An 18512-nucleotide genomic window follows, 5' to 3' on the forward strand; every position below is an offset into this window, starting at 1 on the left:
GAGTTATGATCGTTTTACCGAGAGAATATCGATTGTCGGAAAAAATGTGCTGGCACGCGTCGCGGACCCAACACGGAAAAATTCAGCTGTAGACCAAAAAAAAAACATGATCAGGTGTTGAACCCGCGACGCGGACTCAGCACGGAGCAGGGGATATTTTCTGGTTCCGAATTTTCTTTAAGTCCTACTTTGTTGTGTTATTTCCCACATCGTTTCAAATCAATATTTCTGAGGAAAAGAACCCTAGAAAAGTCTCTTTAACCCTAAGGTAAGTTCTCACTCAATATTGATAAGGTAAGTTCTCACTCAATCTTGATCATTCCCACACCATATCCATCCCCTCTTGATAGCAAATCATCTCTCTAAAACCCTAAGTTCTTGAATTCTCAAGAAGAAGAAGATAGGGGCGTGTGGAATTTGTCTAAGAGGTAAAGTTTCTAAATTTTCATAGTATTAATAAATTAATGGGTTAGAGTATAAGTTCTACAAGGTTGGAATCTGTTAGTGATTCATGAAAGGGTTCAAGAACCCATTTATAAGGCTTACGTAAAAACCCTAGTTTTCGAAATTCTAAGAAAACTTCAGGAAACGATTCAAGTTCTAATCTTTCTCATCTAAAACCCTTGTAGTGTGATTGTAGAACCTTGGGAATTACATTTGAGCGGGATTTGAGGTATGTCTAGATTTCCAAAAATCTTCCTTGAAGTATGTCTACTTTTAAAATCCTTCTTTGAAGTATGTTGTCTTGCTTGAAACGTGTGGATGATTGTTTGCAACTTGAAATCTTCCTTTAAAATATGAACATGATTATAACTCTTATGTGGCGGAAGTTCTTTTGGAAATTAAATATGATTTCTTTTAAACAAGGTCATGCGTATGTAGGCTCAAGCCCGCATTGAACCTTATACGAACTATACTACTTTGTGAAACTCATTTTTTCCCCATTATTAGATGATTGAACTCATTTTTCTAAAGGTTGGACTTAAACTTGTTTTGCTGTTAAATGGATTTCTTCAACTTGAAAATTGAATAAGAGATTTGAATAAGATTCTAAATAGGCTATGACTTGAAATGCCTCTATTTTGAGATGATGACTTGAGAAGTGAGATTCGGCTCTAAGCCATGATTGATGATTCGGTAATATGCCATGATTTGTATTTTGTTGGTGTTTGGGCCTGTATGGGCAAGCTGTTCTAGTCCAGAGAACGATAAGCCGTTATGGATCCTAACGTATCGATGCGAGTATTGTTGTGTCAGTCCAGAGGACGAATGACCTCTGTTGCTTCCTAGCCCGGAGTATCTATTGCTGTGTCAGTCCAGAGGACGATTGACCTCCATTGCTTCCTAGCCCGGAGTATCTATTGCTGTGTCAGTCCAGAGGACGATTGACCTCCGAGGTATGTCGTCCGGTGCATCTATTGCTTTGCTAGTCCAGAGGACGATTAGCCTCCGTGTCGTCTTAGCCGGAGTATTGCGTGATTGATATTTTGTTTCCTGTGAGTGGCATGTGGTGATATTGAATTCGTAAGTGAATTACTTGGTATGGTAAATGGTAAGGAATTAAGTTAATGTGTCCTCTGTTGTTGGATTCTCTGATGACTCTTTAGTGTTGCTGACTTACCTATTTCCTGGGTTTGAACTGTTATTTTCATTGATATCATTTTATTGATTTTATTCATCATATCTTATTTTGTTAACTATTGCCCCTTAGACACTCACTGAGTACCCAGTACTCAGGCATACCATTGTTATTTTTTATGGTATGTTAGGTACCATTGAAGAGCAGGTTCGTGATACGTCTACGACTTAAGAGAACTTGCTACTTTCGAGACTATTCGGTGAGCCACATGATTGCTCGTGGGGCACCATTCTATCTTTACTTTTCGTATTTTATTTTTGGGATGCGTCCCGATGTCTTTAGACAGTCTTTATTATCTTAGAAGCTCCATATACAGTTGTCAGATTGTGGGTAGTGTGTTGGAGTCTTGTGTGACTCGTTGGGCATTTTGCCACATTTATTTACTAAGTCTCTAATTTGACTTCTGCTGGATTATATCAAAGCATGATCGTTCTTTTATCCAATCTATTAATTACTAGTTTTCGTATTTATTAAAAGATTTTCGAAAGAGATTAGATGATTATTGATTTTATAAGGTGCTTTCGGTGTTGTTCATAGCTTCGGATTCCTGTTACGCCTAGGGTGGATTTTGGGGCGTGATACTTATGGTCGAGAAGGACTTAGATCATGGGCTTGCAAAATCAAGTTATATAATCAGAAAGTGTGTGTTGCTTGCATAATAGAAAGCAAATGCATTATCATGTCCTTGCTTGAGAAAAATCTCTATGAATTACTCAATGTGGGAAAACTCAAGCTGACTTACAAAGCAGTTGCAACCAAGAAGAACTCAGTGTCTTGAAGGAAGGGTGTAACACCTCGTAGCTTCAGGTGAAGGTTTGACTCATACGATGATAACATAATGGAACCAATATGAGGATTATAGGAAGTGTTTTGAAAACTAATCAAGTCATAAGAAATATCTTTGGGCAAAGCAAAGTTGGAAGCCACTCTACGGGGCATGTTTGCAAGTGAGTTTATAGAAGGTCTTACTTCCAATGACCATTACCCCTTTATTTATTAGGAATTTGGGAAAACTTCCTGAATGAAAGTTGTAGTCCTTTGAAATACCTTTCCAACGGCATATTATTGGGGTCAAACGGACATCTTTGCAAAGAGTTATGGCCATTTTATTGAAGAGACACAGTGCAGTCCGTTCACCGATCATGTTATACGAACTGGTTATACGGCCCATATAATTTTATACGGACCGTATAACCAGTCCATACTTCAGGATGCTCCAAACCGACGTTCTGTTCCACCATGATAAAATATGGTCATATTAAACGGACCGTATAATATGTCCATATAACCTCCGCCTCATTTTTGTATAAATCCAAGTCTTGAGTTCTTCTATTTCATTATTCACAATTCCAAGCCCTAGCAACAATCCAAAACATCAAGGTAAGTCAATCCAAACCCTTCCAACTCAATTCTAATATATATATATATATATATATATATATATATCTAATAATCTAAGCAAGAAATCATTGTTCATAAACTAGGGTTTTCAAGAAAACCCATCTCAAGGTTCAAGAATCAAGATTTAGGAAATCTTCTCCAAAATTCAAGTCTTTAATTCAAGATTTTGGAGCATCACGGGTATGTAAGGTTACTATCTACGTGTGGGAAAATTATTATTCTTCCCCACGCCTCATAATCCATAAATTATGACTCTCCATGAAAACTAGGGTTTTACGCCATGCTCATGATAACCCTAGGTCCATGTCTATGATTATACTAAGTATGAATTGTTATAATTCCATCATTTTGTTCTTAATATTTCTTTATGATTATTAAGAATCCGTCCGTAATCTATAAAAAACCCATATATCTCATTCCATGGGTTCTTACATGCATGTTATGTTATGATAAAATATGATATATTTTTTTTAGCAAAATACTAACTTTTACAAGTTCATGCAAGCAAGTTATGATTCATGAAAACCATGTACAAGCAAGTTATGATTCATGAAAACCATGTATAAGCAAGTTATGATTCATGAAAACCATGTACAAGCAAGTTATGTTTCATGATATACTATGGGCAGAAAGTGCCACTATTTTACATGTTCATGTTTTTGGGAGTTGCTTTAATTACGAGGAGGGCTTCGATAGCTGAAACTACGTTGCCACCGTAGGATGAGGATTAATCCACTCATGTTCGGATGATTCTCATAATGACCGGATCCTTTCATATTTTATTAAATCTCATGTTCCCTAGCAAGGACCGAGTGTTACTGCGCGGGACACAAGCACCCGAACCATGGATCGGTTATAAGTTATTGCTCTCCTACTTATGATATTTTTACCATGTTATATATATATATATATATATATATATATATATATATATATATATATATATTATTATTTCATGTCCCATGTTATTTCATTCGGTTATTTACATACTAGTACATTCAAAGTGCGACGTCCCCTTTCTATTGCCGGGGGCCTGCATTTCACGATGCGAGTATCGATATACGGACGACACATACGCACGATGGGACAAAGATTCGTATCGGCTTATTGGTGAGCCCCATCTTATTCGGGGTTTAGTCAACTTTTATTTTATGATTAGTTATGCATCTAAGGTATCTTTGGGGCCTTGTCCCAGTAAGTATGTTTTCCAGTTAGACTCATGATAGAGGTTTCATAGACTAGATAAGTCAGTTATGTTATGTCAGACATTCGGAGTCGTATAGCCAATTTGGCTCATTCATGTTATTTCTGCACTCATGTTTAAACAAGTATTTTTATTAAGTATTATAACTTACTACGTTTTATAAAGGCTCATCATGCATTCACGTTATATTCCGCTCATGTTATGCATCATGATGATTCAGAAAGCCATGTGGTTCGCTCGGTCACATGCAGTAAGGCACCGAGTGCCGTGTTTCGCCCAGGCCATGGTTCGGGGCGTGACAAAGCTTGGTATCAGAGCCCTAGGTTCAAGTGTCTTAGGGAGTCTATGAAATCGTGTCCAGTGGGGTCACTTTTATATGTGTGTGGCGCCCACACATATAAATAGTTGACCACCAAGACATTTAAGATTGTCTCACTTCTTTCAACTCTAGATCGTGCAATAGAGCTATGTTCTCAGAAATCACTCGGACTCGTGTGTTGTTTCCCATTCTACCGAATACGCCACGTCTTAATGGATGAGAAAGATATAAATCTAATCATTATCGATGTGTTGCTTTCAGATAGAGTCATCTGGAATTATTCTAATTCGTGTCATGAAGCTTAGAGCAGTAAGTAACATTCTTTTTCCATCGAATTCTGAACGTATCAAATGTGTAAGCGGCAAGAAAGAAATTTGAGACCCAAGACTTGCTAAATAGTGCATGGTGTGTTTATCAGGTGTTAGTACCATTTGAAAGACAAATTTCGGTATGGTAGCACACGTAGGTTATATATACCCTAGAGAGTAAGTTTATTTAGACTCTTTGACTATGGAGCTATAGTATAAGGGTGATGGTTCATATTTAAGACCCTATGAGGTAGCGTGTTATGAAGTTAACGCAGCAGGCATAAATTGTCCACGGTAGTTTTGAGCAAGAAATAGCCTAAGAGCCAACCACCTGTAATACTAGAAAGTCCCGACTTTTCAAGGATATATATATTTTTGCCATATGATCTATGCACATGACTAAGAAGGAACTGATGCGATAAGAAAACCACAAGCAGACGATATTGAATTTTTTTAGGGTTAGTTTTAAATTATTTAAGCTTATTCAGATCAGACCTGGAGAGTATGACGTTAGTAAGTTACTACAAGAAGCAGATAATACTATGAGATAAAAGATATGACAATTCCCTCTTAGGTCATGTGATTAAGTATTTATCCCTGATGTGTATAGTATGATATAGTTTTGAAAGTGTATAGGGAGTTTGGGGCTAGTTGTTACAATAGTATCATATAATTTTTAAAATGTATAGGGAGTTTGGGGTTAGTTGTTCCAATTCCTTGTTTGAGACAGATAAAACTTTTTTAAGTGTGATCCATGTCTATAGTTCAGAAAGATAGTATACAACCCCAGAATATAGTCAGACAAGGAGGAAAAGTTAGAAATAATCGTATGCTTCACTTTAGTACTCAGAGAAGAATTAGAAAATATGATGCTAGCAAGTGGTTAACAGAAGCATAGTGAGTAAGTTTGAATGGATACAGTGAATTAGAAATTTTCGAGCGAGTTAGTAGAAGTACGATTTGAGTTACTTAGTCGAGTTAGCACTACTAAGTGGATAACTGTCTGAATACACCAAAGGCGTGTTAGAACCCAAAGGGTTTAAGTTAAATTTGAGGTATAAAAATTATGAAAGAAGAAAACCATCTAAGCAGTAAGAGAGAAAGCTACAGAAGAAGAGCCTTTAAGAGTTATCAGAAAAGAGTTTTCCCCAAGACTGACAAAGCTAGTATGCTAGTTATGTACATTAGAAACCCGTTCATTTAAGTAATCCAGTTTTCGCAGTAAGTAAGACTTGCTTGAAGTAAGTCGAAGAAATGAGTTGTCAGTATGTTGGAGGAAATTAGCGAAACCACTAGATGACCACTTATTGCTAACTCAAGGGATCCACAGGCTTTAAACATCAGCTTTTGAACTAAGGGGGAGATCGTGTGATAAGGTGCCAATATGGATTATGTGTTTCGTAAGTTGATAGGTGTTAAGGAGATTATGTCAGAGGATCAGGGTTTCATGTAGCCAAGATAAGGTGCGTAGAATGTGATTTTTGTCATGCTGTTGAGATCAAGTACTAGGTAATTATGTTATGAGATAAAGTTCTAGATCGAATAGCGGATTTTAAGGGTATAACGGTTCCAATTCCAGAATAATTCATGCACTATGTAGTACCAATGCCCAAACGTACTCTACACATGCCTAGCATACCTCTCTTATGCCCTTGTTAAAGCTTTACACTCCATATTTAAGATACAAGAATTAAGACTTCATACGATAGTAAGCTATGCAAGGGAATGTTCTTTCATGTTTCTCACATCAGGTTGTACTCATGTCCAAGGTTAAAGACAGCATTCATGTCTCACGTATTTATCTTGCTTTTATACCCATGACCACGTTCTAGCTCCTAAGTGACTTCTTATTATGATGTTGACATTGATAAAGATCGAAAGGAAGGTGACATAATAGTTTAGGGATTGAGAATCCTATGGAATGCACACCTATTCCTTAGACAAGAGGAGAATGCCTTAGGTGAATGACTTATTTCGACTCCAATGGTATACTACCTATGTTTTCATGTACTCATGTCCACGATAGACTTATTCGAGCATCCACCTAAAGAAATAGTATAAAATGATGTTGGTAGGCAATAATGAGAGTAAGTCATGATGGATGTCCTATCCACGATTCTATGTAACACATGCTTATGTCCTGTTTTACGATCATTATGACATGATCCCTTTCTCCTTTCGCTAAATATCTATGCCTCGTTATGTTCAAGGTGACTATCTACCCATGTCTTAGATGCTCGAAGAACGAAGTATTCATGCCTATAATCCATTCTTTCATGAACCTTATTTATTAAAAAAAAAAAAAAAAAAAAAAAAAAGGGGGGGGGGGGGGGCGTTTACTCACGGTGATAAGAGTAAGCTATGTTGAAACATGTCCTATTCTTTCGGTATATCTAAATCCTAAAGGTAATGTTTTATCCATGCCTATGTCTCTGACTCAAGAGTGAAGCCTACAAATTGTGCTCCATGCAAGTCACACTTATGTCTTAGTCATACTCCAATACTCGTAAACTCAAGTCCATACGCCATGGTATGCAGGTACCCATGTAAATGCCATGTTCCTCATGTACCCATGTCCCATGTCCTACTACTCACGTATTCATGTTTCATGCCATATTAATCCTATTACCATGAATGTTCCATGTTATGTCCTTCCGTTTGATGTACGTATGCCACGTTTATGTTCTAAGACAAAGTGCCTCCTATGATTCGAACGAATGATTCCTCGCTCTCAATCCTTTATGATCCGCGCACGATAATAAGCAAGGTATGCCAAGGTATTCCTATCTATGTTTCAGAGCAAACAAGAGTTCCCTTCCTTCACCCTATGGGGCTTATCTCAGGAGTATTCTACTCAAATTCGACGTATTTATGTCATGCCTATGCTAGACCTTTATGAATATGTAGGTAGGATAATGTTCCTATTATATGACTCAAATCTGTCTCATTCGCATCGAGTTGTGCTCACATTCGAAGCCTAAGTCGTACTCATATCTTATATGTCAATCGTGATGGTGATATACGAACATCTATGATCAAGCCTCTAAGTGTTCAGATCTCATCTTCGCTCATCATACAAATCCCCTGTTGTAACAATCATGTTTCTGATATTCAGATCTCATGTTATGATATCCATGTTTACACGTATTCGTATCTCATGACAGTTTAGCACTCATGTATTCATGCCAGACAGTTTTCATGTATTTATGTCCCATGTCATGCTCTTCATGCCCGGATAATCATGTAATGTTCGTGCCTATTTTTCAGTACTCATGTCATTCGTGCCTACGATTCTCTTCCAAACTCCATGTATAGTAATCATGTAATCATTCAGCCAATATCCGTGTGTCGAGCCGGCTCGGTATTCATGTTAGCCACATTCAAGACTCAGAAATCACGTTATGTCACATCATGCGTAATAAGATACCCTGTGAGTTGTGTGTTGGTACTTTAGTTAGCTGGCAGGCGTTTGAGAAATATCGTGAGGGTCTGAATTATAAAGGAAGTCCTGCCATAAAATTTTCTAGAATTCCATAGTTAGCAGTGATTCTTAACCTCTATTCATAAATCAAGGACAGTTGTTTCACGATTCTCATTCAGGTAGGTACGACTCAGTTTCATGCTCCTATGTATGTTTCTATGTAATGACATATTTAGTTCTCATGATCCATGACCATGTTCCACGCAATCATGTTGAGCTTTTATGTTTCATGTCATGTTTCCTTCACGTTCATGTAGTCAAGCCATGTCCAGCCATATTCTTAACCATGACCCATCATTCGAGGACGAATGATCCCAAGGGGAGATATTGTAACACCTCGTAGCTTCGGGCGAAGGTTTGACTCATAAGATGATAACATAAAGGAACCAATATGAGGGTTATAGGAAGTGTTTTGAAAACTAATCAAGTCATAAGAAATGTCTTTGGGCAAAGCAAAGTTGGAAGCCACTCTACGGGGCATGTTTGCAAGTGAGTTTATAGAAGGTCTTACTTCCAATGACCATAACCCCTTTATTTATTAGGAATTTGGGAAAACTTCCTGAATGAAAGTTGTATCCCTTTGAAATACCTTTCCAACAGTATATTATGAGGGTCAAACGGACATCTGTACAAAGAGTTATGACTATTTTACTGAAAAGATGCAGTGCAGTCCGTTCACCGATCATGTTATACGAACTGGTTATACGGCCCATATAATTTTATACGGACCGTATAACCAGTCCGTACTTCAGGACGCTCCAAACCAACATTCTGTTCCACCATGATAAAATATGGTCATATTATACGGACCGTATAACTTTATACGGACCGTATAATATGTCCATATAACCTCCGCCTCATTTTTGTATAAATCCAAGTCTTGAGTTCTTCTATTTCATTATTCACAATTCCAAGCCCTAGCAACAATCCAAAACATCAAGGTAAGTCAATCCAAACCCTTCCAACTCAATTCTAACATATATATATATCTAATAATCTAAGCAAGAAATCATTGTTCATAAACTAGGGTTTTCAAGAAAACCCATCTCAAGGTTCAAGAATCAAGATTTAGGAAATCTTCTCCAAAATTCAAGTCTTTAATTCAAGATTTTGGAGCATTACAGGTATGTAGGGTTACTATCTACGTGTGGGAAAATTATTATTCTTCCCCACGCCTCATAATCCATAAATTATGACTCTCCATGAAAACTAGGGTTTTTACGCCATGCTCATGATAACCCTAGGTCCATGTCTATGATTATACTAAGTATGAATTATTATAATTCCGTCATTTTGTTCTTAATATTTCTTTATGATTATTAAGAATCCGTCCGTAATCTATGAAAAACCCATATATCTCATTCCATGGGTTCTTACATGCATGTTATTTTATGATAAACTATGGTATTTTTTTTTAGCAAAATACTAACTTTTACAAGTTCATGCAAGCAAGTTATGATTCATGAAAACCATGTACAAGCAAGTTATGATTCATGAAAACCATGTATAAGAAAGTTATGATTCATGAAAACCATGTACAAGCAAGTTATGTTTCATGATATACTATGGGCAGCAAGTGCCACTATTTTACATGTTCATGTTTTTGGGAGTTGCTTTAATTACCGAGAGGGCTTCAATAGCCCGAAACTACATTGCCACCGTAGGATGAGGATTAATCCACTCATGTTCCGGATGATTCTCATAATGACCGGATCCTTTCATATTTTATTAAATCTCATGTTCCCCAGCAAGGACCGAGTGTTCGCGGCGGGACGCAAGCACCGAACCATGGATCGGTTATAAGTTATTGCTCTCCCTACTTATGATATTTTTACCATGTTATATATATATATATATATATATTTCATGTTCATGACCAGGTTTCAGTTCCTGTCATTATTATTTCATGTCCCATGTTATTTCATTCAGTTGCTTTACATACCAGTACATTCAAAGTGCGCGTCCCCTTTCTATTGCCCGGGGGCCGTTTCACGATGCGAGTCGATATACGGACGACACATACGCACGATGGGGACGGCATTCGTATCAGCTTATTGGTGAGCCCCATCTTATTCGGGGTTTAGTCAACTTTTGTTTTATGATTAGTTATGCATCTAAGGTATGCTGGGGGCCTTGTCCCAGTAAGTATGTTTTCCAGTTAGACTCATGATAGAGGTTTCATAGACTAGACAAGTCAGTTATGTTATGTCAGACATTCAGAGTCGTATAGCCATTTTGGCTCATTCATGTTATTTCTGCACTCATGTTTAAACAAGTATTTTTATTAAGTATTATAACTTACTACGTTTTATAAAGGCTCATCATGCATTCACGTTATATTCTTCTCATGTTATGCCTCATGATGATTCAGCAAGCCATGTGGTTCGCTCGGTCACATGCAGTAAGGCACCGAGTGCCGTGTTTCGCCCAGGCCATGGTTCGGAGCGTGACAAAGGGTGCATGTGATTGTTGATGAATCAAACAACTTGTGTGATAAAGGATCACAGAATAATGAAGTAGAAGGTTGGGACTGCTCAAAAGTTCCTGATGAAGCGACTAAGATTTCGAATGGAGAGGCTGATCTAATGAGTCAAGTCAAACAGGGTGATGAAGATGGTGAAGAATCTAGATTCCTATCACTTCTCATAAAGCTAAACATCTAGTGGTTGATGTTGTATCATATGTCTATAGATTTTGGAGAAACAAATGTGGAATCTGGTTCCTATAGTCAAAAGTTATTGGAACCAAGTAGGTGATTCACAACAAGGAACATGGCAAGGCTGGTGGGTACTCTTCCTGAGAGTGCTGATTAAAATGATGGATATGGTGTATTGAAGAAAGGATTGAGATGTGTGAATCTTTGCTAAGCAAGGGACCTGGTAAAAGGCATCTTCTCCAAAGCTCTGTGCAGGGGTCCTTTTTAAAAAGAAATTGGTTGAAGTTGGGTTTGGTCAAGATCTACGAACTCGCTCCTTGCAAAATCCCAAATGCTTTGGCTACGATTGGAAAACAGGTATATGCTTAATAGGGATTTTATTTGACATCTAACTTAGTTCTATACTGTTATAGGTATGCACCCATGACATTTCTCAAAAACTTACGAGGCTAAGTGATATTGCATGCTTCAAAGACTATGCTTCATTTTCAAAAATTAGGTCAAGGAACCTAGTTCCTTGATTCAGGTTAGTATCTTCAACTATGCACTATGTTTTAAAAATTGCTAGAGTGCCATATCATTATGACTATTCCCGCCCAATCTTGAAAAATCAATTACGATGAACCCCACTCTTAGTCAGGCTCTTTTGTCCACGTGTCACACCTCTTCAATTCTCAAAAACTCTCTTCAATTTTCTACACTCACTCTTCTCTCTCCCCAAGTAGAAACTGTTGGCATTCCTGTTTCAACGAAAGAACCAGACACCAAGAAGATTTTTACCTAAACCTCAGCCCTCAAATGTTAAAGAAATCCCTATTTTGGACGATGATGGTCGAACAGTGTCGTTGTCGAAATCTTCCGGCAAGGAAATTGAACTTGAAGTTAACAAAAGAGATGTCGAAGCTACAAGTTAAAATCAGTATATAGACCGTGGAGTGGTTAAAGTGACTAAAATTAGTAATCAGGCCATTGGACTAGGTACCTCCGATGTTGGAACGAAAGAACTTGAAAAAGTGGCAGAGAAGGAGATATATACACCGTAATATATATAAATCTAAATAAGAAAGTGGGTGGTAAGTCTGACAAAGGACAATGTAAGTTCTCTGTCGACCATCTATTTGAAGGAAATCTTATTGAAGGAAAAAAGGTTAGGCTAACATTCTAGCTAGTAAAGAGGAAGAAATTGTTACAAATTTTCTGCTATCTATTGAAATGTTGAAGGATGGGTTTCCTGTTGGTTTCTCAGTCCAACAGGAAAGAAATTCTACTATGTTGGAAAATACTTCAATATCGTACGAAGGACCAGGTGCCCATCATGTGCCTAAAATCACTGTATCCCTAGTGGAAATTTCAGAGAGTAGAGAACTGGTTGTGTTCAATCAATCTGGAAGCTTAATGATGAGGATTCTGAGAAGCTAAATGATGAAGATGAGTCTGTGAATATAAGGTTTAAACAAAATACAAGGTCCTCTAGAAAGAAAAAGTAAATGTGAGATCATCTGAATCAAGATAGGGACCAATTGCCAGAGGAAAATCTAAAGCACAAAAGGAGTCTGTTTTGAAAAACAGCCAAAGCAAACGTGTTTTAAGAAAAAAGGATCAACGAGTAAAAAAGACTAGGAGATTGGTGGATGAGGTGGAAGTATCACCAACTGATAATGAAAATCTTGGTGCGGAGGAGGAAGAAGCAGAAGTCACAATCTTGAGAGAGAAGAAAAGGAAAGAGCGAAAGAGGCTGAATTAGAAAGGATGGATGGAAAGGAAACTGAATCCAGGGAAAAGGGAACAGAAGCTGAGATTCTGAGCACTCAGAACAAGAAAGGGACATAGTCACAAAGTAAGAAATCTACAGGAGTCAGAGAGGAATTTGGTTCCTCGTCCAAACGGTAAAAAGTGGAGTTGTCAGAATCAGAAAGAATGGAAATTCTGAAAACCTAAAAGGTATTGAAAGGTAGAGTCTTTGACCCTGAAATTGCTGGTAAACCTTAAATGAAAGAGCTGATTGAAATGGTTGAGTTACAAAGATGGACTCATCTCCTTAAACCCCCAGTTCCAAAAGTTTTTAAGGATAAGGTAGTTGAATTCTGTGCCAAATTGCTTATTTCTAATGGCTCTCTACTGCTATTTGTAAATGGATTTGAATTTACACTTGATGCATATACTATTAGGGAGATTTTGCAAGTTCCAACTGATGGGTTGAAATCTGTCAAGACTGACACAATATTTTCTTATTTCTTGAATATCATTGCTAAACAAGAAGGAACCATAGATGGAGAAAGGGTCTTTAAAAAGCCGCTTAAACCTCTAGTTGCTTTTTGAATTGGTTAACAAAGTCATAGTACCCCGCTCAGAAAGAAGATCTATGGCTACAATTCCTGATTGAAGCTTTAGCCAACTTCACCCTTGTTAGTCTCTCTGGCCTCATAGTCGAGCACATGATCAAAGTGGCTATAATCAAGGATGGTAGGCATAGGCTACCATATGGATTCCTTCTTACCAGAATCTTTGAGCACTTCAAGATATGAGTTGGTAGTGACCTTGGGTACCAAAAAGCACATGTTCTCTGAAAATACTCTAGAGGAATGTGAGTGCATACCAAAAAGGGGAGGTGTTGCAAGCAATTCTGTGATCTCAAGCTTGATAAAGGCTCAGGAAAAGGCAAATGAAGAGATAAATAAGTTGTCACTTCACCTAGTCCAAAGGGTTACTGATATTGCTATTTTGAAAGCTGAGCCGCAACAGAGTCCAAAAGGAGGAGAGGGACCTGGTACCTTGAACGTGCTGAAGGAAGAGAATGCTAAGCTCAAAGCTGAATTAGCTGATCTTCAAAAGAAAGTGGATGAACTGACTCAACAGCTGGTTCATGATCATCGAGCTGCAAATGAGCGGATTGACAAGCTTCTCTCCAAGCTCTGAACTGGATCTCTGTCTTCTCTCCTCTTACTTTTCAATTCTTTCTCTCAAATCTCCTTATATTCCTATCTCTTGACCTTCATATTATCCTTGTTTTTGGGTTATACTGTTATTGGCACTCTTGCTTATTTTTTAAACTATTTTGTGTATACTGGATGTACTATGCTTTATTTTGTGTGCTAATCAGATCTTGTCACGACCCAAATTCTCAAGTCATGATGGCACTAGCCCCACCGTGCTAGTAAGCCAACACAAGAAATTAACATACCTTATTAAACGGAAAACTAAAAGCGAAAATAAATCATACAAGTCAATTTTCAAGTCGTAAACAATCTTAAATAACATACTTAGAAGTTATTACACTTATCCCCAAGATCTGATGTTACTCGCATGCAAGGACTAGTAAGGAGTACAAATAGTCTAAAATACATAAAAGGAACTATCTGGAATGAGAAAAGACAAAAAGTAAATGATAGAGGAGAGTCGGAGCTGTCTAGAACCATGGTACTCACCCCGATATCTCAGCAAAGGCTCTAACGGGCAGCCTGGTAGTCACGTGCTCCACTGGTGCCGAGAACTGAGTCTGCACATAAAAAGGTGCTGCAAGTGTAGCGTGAGTACACTAATCAACAGGTGCTCAGCAGCATCGTTGACCGACCCAGTCCTGAACAGAGACGAGGGTTGGTTTACGATACCACAATATAATATCCCGTAAATATAGGTTAGGTTTGAATGTGTAAAACTACTGTTAAGATGGTATTTTAGCTATATGAAGATGAATTCGGGTGATAAACAATCGTTTTGAAGTCAAACCAAAAAGTGAAGTTCTTAAGGGCTTCTAAATTCGTCCAAGTCTGGAGGATTTCTTACTATTTCCCATTTTATGGATAGTTGCATTGAGAATCTGAGAAAATGCAAAACATGAAAATTCTTGGTCTTTGAAATACCTTTCAACAATAATTCACCCCAGCTCCAACAGAGCCACGTACAAAAAGTTATGATTGTTTTAGTAAGAAAAGGCCGGCAATCGCATCGCGAGGGTGCCGCGATCAGAACGTGGTTCTAACCTCGATATTGCCTTGTGCCATACCATTGCGTGGTAGGGGTGCCACAGGTGGTCTGATCTGCCATGGGTCCGCAACGCAAGGGTGCCGCGGCCCATTATTTTTCTGGTTTCGAATTTTATAAGTTTCCTAGTTTATTATATTCATTCCCGCTTCGTTTTAGCCAACTTTTTGAGAGGAAACAACCCTAAAACTTCCCCAAAACATCTAAGGTAAGTTCTTGATCAATTACCATCAATACTTCATCATTCTAACATTAAATTGACACTAGTTCATCTTTCCAAACCTTAGATTCTTCAAAACTTAAGAGAGGAAAAGAAGGGAGTGTGTGGAATTTTGTCTAAAAGGTAAGATTTCTTATTTTTCTGGGATTATTAATGAGTTTTGGACCAGTTTGGAGCATACTACAAAATTAGAATTCACTAATGATTCACATAAGGATTCAAGAACATGTTTTGAGGGTAGAAAAGCCCGAGTTCTTTGAATAAGGGTAGAAATCCCTAGAATTGGTTAAAGTTTTAAACTTTGTTATTAATAACCTATTGTAGAGTGATTGTTGAATGGTGGAAATTCTGTTGGAACAATTTTAGCGGGATTTGAGGTATGTCTCTTTTTGAACATACTCTTTTGAACGGTTTTTATGAACTTTTGGTTGTGGTTTGTGTGTGTGAGGGACAAGTGTTACACCTCATAATCGCGTACGTGAAATCTATTGGGCAGTAGTGGTTAAGTCTAGACGTGGCGCATTCATATCATGGGTACGAGGGTTCGAGTTCATATAATAATCTATGGAAAACTCGGGGACCAAGCAAATCAAGGAAATTAAGTTTGTCGAAAAATTTGGAACAGGATTTTGAGTCAACTTTGGAGGGGCATATCTCCATGTGTATTAGGAGTTTTAAGGTGTTTCAAAATCCTAAAATGAAGTTCGTCGAGTCTAGATTATAATGCAACAAACCGCTCATTGATAGGATAGCGGAGTAGAGAATTATAGACGTTACAAACTGAGCTGGGTAAAGCGAGAAACGATCAGCATTGCGGTACCGCTACGATCGCTACGATCTTGTAGCTACAGTGTTGCCGCCTCAGCCCCAATATAAAGGGTTAAAACCTCACTTTTTCATCCAAAACTCTCCAAAGACTTCCAGAAAATTCAGCTCCAAAAGGCTCTCAAATATTACATAGAAGTGAGGATCTTGAGCAAAATTCAAGCGCCGGAGTACTAATCGAAGACCGGACAACTTGTAGTCGCGATTATCATATCGTTTTGTGCTAGAGTTAGCTTAGGAACAAGTGATTATTGAAGATCTTGATACTTTAGTAAATATAAGGTATGAATCCTTGAATTTCTTCCTTTATTAACCTTGATCAAGGAATAGTTGTAAGAATAAAAGTCATAGTTTATTGTGTTGAGGTTGTTGGCTTATGGATGAAGTTTGAAGAGAAATTTGTATGAAAAATATATATAATTGTCTTGTGGAATGTTGAGGATGTTGTTGTTAATGTTGTTGGTATTGTTTGGAAGTTGTTTGAGCATTTGGAGGAAGTCGACGATATAGGGGAGGTGCTGCCCAAATTTTCATAACCTAAATTTCGTCTTCCATGACTAGTACTTATGAGTTGAAGGAAAGGCGATGAAAATATGATTAATGACATATTTCTCGATATATATATATAGGCTCGGGTGAAGGGCAAGCCTCGATATAAGGAATTCTTTAAGTGGTGGCTCGACGGATAAGGTATGTAAGGTCTTCGTTTCCCTCTTCCCTTGGCACGAATCCAATTAGTACATAAACACGAGCGTTCCATTACAAATTCCATTTCATTCTTATGCTTTGTATTTTCAATCTTAAGGTTTTGTCGTTTGATTGGTTTTTAAGACATTATTTCACGCATCGTCATCGATTAATCCTTTGGACTCGATATGAATTCCATAAACTATTCGGGGGTTAACGACCTTATGTCACCCCGAAAGGCCAAGAATCAGATCCTTGAATTCTCATTCAAAACCAGCCTCAGAACATTGCTGCGGAAGGAAAACACAGTTCTGCGCAGAAAGCTTCAGGACATTACGCTTTCCTTCCGCGAAGTGGAAGCTCTCAGATTGTGCTTTCCTTCCGCATCGCGGAAGGAAAGCGGAACTCTGCGCAGTCTCTTATTTTCAGTTCAGTCCAATAATGGCATATATATATATATATATAAATGTATTGCATTATTTTACTACACCGTGCCGCGCTATAGTCGGCCGGGCATGGCGCGTAGATGCGCACATCACTGCAGTGGGCATGTTATGATATTGCCCCGGACGCGGGCTAATGATGATAACACCGAGCCTAAATGGCCGGGCATGATTTTACATATATGACACCGAGCCTTACGGCCGGGCATGGATACTATCTATTACATACAGATATATATATATATATAAATACATATATATGAGCATACAAATGATTTTATCATGCATTGCATTTTATGCCATTTCCAGATGTTCGGTTTTCTTTTGCCTATGTTAATGTCACATTTTATCTTAATTATGTTATTTCCCTCCTGCCTTACATACTCAGTACTTTTATCCGTACTGACGTCCCATTGCACAGGACGCTGCATTTCGTGCTGCAGACTCTGACAGATTTATCGAGGAGCAACTCCAGTAGGACCCCTCCAGATCCAGCGGAGTTAGCAAGTGCCACTACTCTGGGCTTGCTTTCTTTTGGGTACTTTCTGTTAGTTTAATATATGTATATAAGTATGCTCTTAGAGGCTCATGGACATTGTGGGATATGTAATTATTATGTGCGGTCTTGTCGGCCTTGTTTTGGCTTCTTGATGTGTTTCTGATAGCCTTGTCGGCTTTATGATATACTTTATGTGTAGCGACCTTGCCGGTCACTTACGTACATGTTGTGTTGAATTATTAGTTATTTTTCTATGTTGCCTTTCCTTTCCGTGAGAAAATATTCTTTGAGTTCGGGCACGTGAAGTCCAAGTAACGGTTAAGTCAGGTGACTTCGGCCTACGGGTCGGAGCCTGTCATACTCCTCATCGGGGGTGTGACAACAAGCCCACATTAAACCTTGTTTGTACTAAATTATATATGTATACGTATTCATGATTATTTTTCCCTTTAAAGGATTATTGAAAAGTTTGATATAAAGCTTTGGTGTTTGAACTCGAATTAACCCATAATGTACGTGTAACTTGAAAATTGAAAGGTTTGACTATCTCATGTGATATTCTATAATAGATTGTGTTGAACATGAAACTTGTCTAAAGAAGTGAACTCGGTTTTTCCACAATTGAAATGGCTCGATGTACCCCTATGATGGGATGATGAACATAATCCGTACGTAATAATGTGACTATCATGATATGACTTGTGATTCGGCTTCCATGCCATGATTGAGATTCGGCTTCAATGCTATGATTGCAATTGTTTTTGTTTGGGCCTGTATGGGCAAGCTGTGCTAGTCCAGAGGACGATTAGCTGTTATGGATCCTAACGTATCGATACGAGTATTGTTATG

The sequence above is a fragment of the Lycium ferocissimum genome, chromosome 4 (assembly GCF_029784015.1).
Source record: "Lycium ferocissimum isolate CSIRO_LF1 chromosome 4, AGI_CSIRO_Lferr_CH_V1, whole genome shotgun sequence".
Taxonomy (NCBI): domain Eukaryota; kingdom Viridiplantae; phylum Streptophyta; class Magnoliopsida; order Solanales; family Solanaceae; genus Lycium; species Lycium ferocissimum.